This window comes from Procambarus clarkii, chromosome 28 (assembly GCF_040958095.1).
Source record: "Procambarus clarkii isolate CNS0578487 chromosome 28, FALCON_Pclarkii_2.0, whole genome shotgun sequence".
Taxonomy (NCBI): Eukaryota; Metazoa; Arthropoda; class Malacostraca; order Decapoda; family Cambaridae; genus Procambarus; species Procambarus clarkii.
The window spans coordinates 1041591-1047088 of record NC_091177.1 but is presented as its reverse complement, the minus strand read 5'-3'; positions in this window follow the sequence as shown (position 1 = coordinate 1047088).

Below are 5498 nucleotides of genomic sequence, written 5' to 3'. Positions count from 1 at the left end.
ACCATTCGAGTCGTTGTCGTAAGTTGTTTGTGTTATGTTTAAGGGCTAAACAAGTTCCTTAGACTGTGGCCGCCGCATATATAAGCACCTGGTGATTACCGGCGATAAGATCGGGAGACGCTGAGAGCCGCGGCGTCTTGACCGACACCGTCTCCGCGGGCAGGGAGGGCTGGCGAGGGGGGCCTTAAACACGGCTGGTACAATGGACATCGTCACTTCCCTCCCTTGCTTGCCTTAACTACCAACCTGCGGACCTTCCTCCCTTCAAGGGTGTGATGGTCTTACCTTGGATGAAGAGGAGGCGGAGGATGAAGGAGGCGAGGGTGGCCATGGTGGGTGGGGTGAGCGACGTCTCCTCCTGCAGTAACAACAACGTGTTCGCCTCGTCCGGGCTGGCGCTCTCACACTTGTTGATTCACACACACACACACACACACTCCGCACACAAACACACTCTCGTTACTCTTGGCCTCCAGCCCCACACGGAGCCGGGCTCATGTTGAGGCGGGGTTGCACTGACAAGCATGCACGGTTCACCTTCCCAGTCATTAATCACGCGGGGGACACTTACGGGTGTCCATGGCTTGAGCGATCAAAGCGCGATATGTCATCATGTCGCGGCCACCTACCCTGAACGACACTTTGGCGACCACTGCTAGCTCTGCTGTACGATACCGTCGGGAACCTTCGCACACTCCCAACACAACGTTACATCCCCTCTTCTCTCAAGATACCAAACGTACTCCTTCGTGTATCCTGCGCCAATTTCATGCGTCATTTTTTTTGTTTTAAATTAGCCCTGACATTTATGCAATGAACTCGCGCAGGGACTTTGTACGTCTGGCAAGCGGCTCGAGGACGCGGTATCTATAGCAACGGGAATAAAGCGACCCAGCCTTGTGTCGGGTTATAAAAGTTTAATGAGATTTAACATCAAGGATAAACTTATGGATGTCAGACTTCAGCCACGGGGAGAGGAAGGCGGGGAGGGTAAGTAAGGGGTGAAGGAGGTCTTCATAACAAGGCAAGCCTACTTACCCATCCTTCAAAAAACCTACGTATTAAACCTTAACTGAAAAAAAACTCCTAAATGTTTTCAAATTCATTCTGACATTTTGGGAAGGTCGGAGGAAATGTGTTATGATCCAATCTTGGTGCCATGATCACGGACGTCAAGATCTCCCACCTGTGCCACACTATGTCCCTCGGGTGCTGTGTGTCGCTCAGGTGTTGTGTGTCGCTCAGGTGTTGTGTGTCGCTCAGGTGTTGTGTGTCGCTCAGGTGTTGTGTGTCGCTCAGGTGTTGTGTACTCACCTTGTTACGCTTGCGGAGGTTGAGCTTTAGCTCTTTGGTCCCGCCTCTCAACGGTCAATCAACTGGTGTATAGGTTCCTGAGCCTACTGGGCTCTATCATATGTACACTTGAAACTATCGGAAGTCAGCCTCCACCACATCACTGCATTCCATCTGTTAACTACTCTGACAATGAAAAAAGTTCTTTCAAATGTCTTTGAGGCTCATTTGGGTACTAAGTTTACACATGTGTCCCCTTGTTCGTGTTCCACCCGTGTTGAAGAGTTTGTCTTTGTCCACCCGCGCCAGACAGCTGTGCACCAGGGCGCCTGACAGCTGGGTGGACAGCGCTTCGGATTCGTAGTCCTGAGGTTCCGGGTTCGATCCCCGGTGGAGGCGGAGACAAATGTGCAAAATGTTTCTTTCACTCAGATACCCCTGCTACCTAGCAATAAATAAGTACCTGGGAGTTAGTCAGCTGCTACGGGCTGCTTCCTAGGGGTGTGCAACAAAAAGGAGGCTTGGTCGAAGACCGGGCCGCAGGGACGCTAAGCCCTGAAATCATCTCAAGAAGAAGATCTCAAAATAACCCTGCCAATTCCTCTGAGAATTTTGTAGGTGGTTATCATGTCTCCCCTTACTCTTCTGTTTTTCAGGAACGTGAGGTTCAGCTCCCGTAGCCTTTCCTCGTAGTTCATACCTCTCAGTTCCGGGACCAGTCCGGTGGCATACCGCTGAATCTTCTCTAACTTTGTCTTGTGTTTAACTAGGTATGGAGTCCAGGCTGGAGCTGCATATTCCAGGATTGGTCTGACATAAGTGTTATTCCAGGGATACTGAACGATTCCTTACACAAGTTTCTAAAGACAGTTCTTTGTTGGCTAATCTAGCATATGCTGCTGATGATATCCTTTTGATGTGGGCCTCTGATGCCAGGTTCGGTGTGATATCAACCCCCGGATCTTTCTCTCCATTTGACTCTTGCAGGATTTCTCCTTCCAGATGGTACCTTGTGTTCAGCCTTCTGCTCCCTTCGCCTAATTTCATTACTTTACACTTTCCTGAGTTAAACTTTAGTAGCCATTTTCTAGACCATTCCTCCAGTTTGTCCAGGTCGTCCTGTAGTCTCTGTCTATCATCGTCTGTCTTGATTCTTCTCATAATTTTTGCATCATCAGCAAACATTGAGAGGAATGAGTCTATACCCTCCGGAAGATCGTTTACATATATTAGAAACATGATGGGTCCAACTACAGAGCCCTGTGGGACTCCGCTGGTGACATCTCGCCACTCTGATGTCCCCCCCCCCTCACCGTTACTCCGTTACTCGCTGTTTCCTGTTGCTTAGATACGCCCTTATCCACTGGAGCACCTTACCTTTTACTCCTGCCTGTTGCTCCAATGCTGTGTCGCTCAGGGGATGTGTGTCGCTCAGGGGATGTGTGACGCTCATGGGATGTGTCACGCTCAGGGGATGTGTCACGCTCAGGGGATGTGTCACGCTCAAGGGGATGTGTGACGCTCAAGGGGATGTGTCACGCTCATGGGATGTGTCACGCTCAGGGGATGTGTCATGCTCATGGGATGTGTCACGCTCAGGGGATGTGTCACGCTAAGGGGATGTGTCACGCTCATGGGATGTGTCACGCTCAGTGTTGAACACGTCCTGAAGACACAAATAGTAAACACAAAGGGTAAATACACACAGACCCTGACTCTCGCAACCCCATTGTGCCCTTCTCACACCCTCTGCTTCTCTCCTCTCTCACCTCCTTTCCCCTCATCCCTCTGTTCCCCCTTACTGCCCCCCCTCCCCCTCGTGTCCCTCACTTCTCTCTATATGTTAAATCCTCCTTAAACCCTCAACACACCCTCAAGTCCAAACCCTTGACCACCCTCTGCCTCTCAACCACCCTCTGCCTCTCAGCACCCCCCCTTCGTTAACCTCTCTTACTCTGTTCCTTCTCCCCCTCCCTTTGCTTCTCAGCCTCCTGCTGACTCGTTGCCCCTCACTTCTGTCTCTCAGCCCCCCATTCCACCCCCTTTTCCCCCACTGTCTCTATTTTACTCTTTTACATTTTACTTCCTTCTAATTCTGTGTCCACCCCACCCCCCTTCCACCCCAAGTCTATCTGTACCCTAAGCCCCTCTCTGCCTCTTGGACCCTCTCGGACCTTCTCGGACTCTCTCGGACCCTCTCGAAACCTCTCTACCTCTAAGACCCTCTCCGGCCTCCTCTGCCTCTCTGATCCTCACTCTCACTTGGTCATTTACCAGTCTGTCTTCCTAAGATTTCCCATCGTCAAGAAACTGTCGTAATAAAGTGCCCTTATCCTAACCTGTCAAAACAAAAAAACAGAAAACGGAAAAGCATGTCAATTTCGCGAGTCGCTTCCATATTCTAGTACGACAATATTTTGCTCGAGGTAAAGTATACGTCAAAATGCAACGTGCTATTAGGAGGACGAGTTGCATTGGTCATTGCATTGTATTATTTGACCATTCACTGCCTGACAGTGCATGACTAAGTAACTAGATTACAAAAACGAGGAGGTGAACATACAGAAAATAACAAGGAAATTTGCAAGAAACTAAATGCCAGTTTCCATGAAGTGTTCACGACTGACCCCGAATGCTGAAAGAGAAGGTATCCCTTGATCAGAGGTTCATATACTGAGGCAACAACAGAGGAAGTTAGGAAACAACTAGCACCACTAGATGAAACTATAGCTATAGGACCAGACAATGTATCATCATGGATGTTAAAAGAAGCGACACAGACCCTCACCATACCTCTAGCATCGACCTTCATGTATTCAATTAAAACGAGATCATTAGCCCAGCTGCCGCAAGAAGGCCAATTTGGTACCAGTTTATAAGAAAGAAGGCAGGGAAGAAGCACTTAACTACAGAACAGTATCACTGAAAAACATCCCTGAAACGTACTCGAAAGAATTATATAAATAAAAAATATCTAGAGAGCATTAGGTATGTAAACGAACATCAATATGGCTTTAGGGAAGGAAAGTCTTACTGAACAAACCTACATTTTCGCGAATAGCAACAGAAGAAGAGGGAAAGATTTGAAGCGTGAGACTGAAATGAGTCGTAGAGATATTAGAATGTTTTCTTTTGGCGTAAGAGTAGTGGGGAAATGGAATGAACTAACGGAGCAGGTTGTAGAAGCAAACTACATTCATAATTTTATAAGAAGATACAATAGGGAAATAGGCCAGGAGTCAGTGCATTAGACAACTGGCGACAGGAGAGGCGGGGTCCAAGAGCGAAAGCTGGATCCCAATAGACAGAAATAGGTGAGTATACACACACAATAGGAACATCAAACAAATGGGCAGAGCATGAAGAACCAGACCTCACTTGTACGCAGGCACTGATATGTAAGTCCTCCCCCCGTCACACACACACACACACACACACACACACACACACACACACACACACACACACACACACACACACACACACACACACACACACGCCATGAATATTTAACTCTCCGTAATTAACTAAAAGCGTGTATGCTTAATGTACCCCTGGCGTACCAGGACCGTTGTGTCGGGGAGTATGACGGACCAGATAATTGGGAGCCGGGCGGCTGGCTGCTGCTACCGCTGACCATGCCGTGGTCCCGGCGGCGCCACCCGCAACCTTCCATAGTAAACCTTGCCTTTATTAGGCGTTTGTTATAGTAAACCTTTGTAGTATTAAACGTTTGTAGTATTAAACGTTTGTAGTAGGGAACGTTTATGTTATTAAACGTTTGTATTATTAAACGTTTTGTTTTACATTTCCTTTTCCCTCTGCGCTCCTTATCTTTTCTTTTTTATCCTTTTATCTTTGCACTTACTTCCACCCGTCATTCCATCTCACACCACCTCCCCTCTTCCCCCCCCAAGCCGCAATGGTGGGGGGATTTAATGCCTTCGTGTCTACATGAGACCAGAAGACATGGCAGGATGTGCAGAATACCCCCGTTGAAAAGCAGAGGTGCAACAAGTTCTCTCTGAGAGAGAACTCTATGAACATCAGAGGTCCGAGATTGTTCAACACACTTCCGCTACACATAAGGGACATAACTGGCCGACCCCTCACAGTGTTCAAGAGAGAACTCGATAAGCACCTCCAAAGGATACCTGATCAACCAGGCTGTGATTCATAAGTCAGGCTGCGAGCAGCCACGTCAA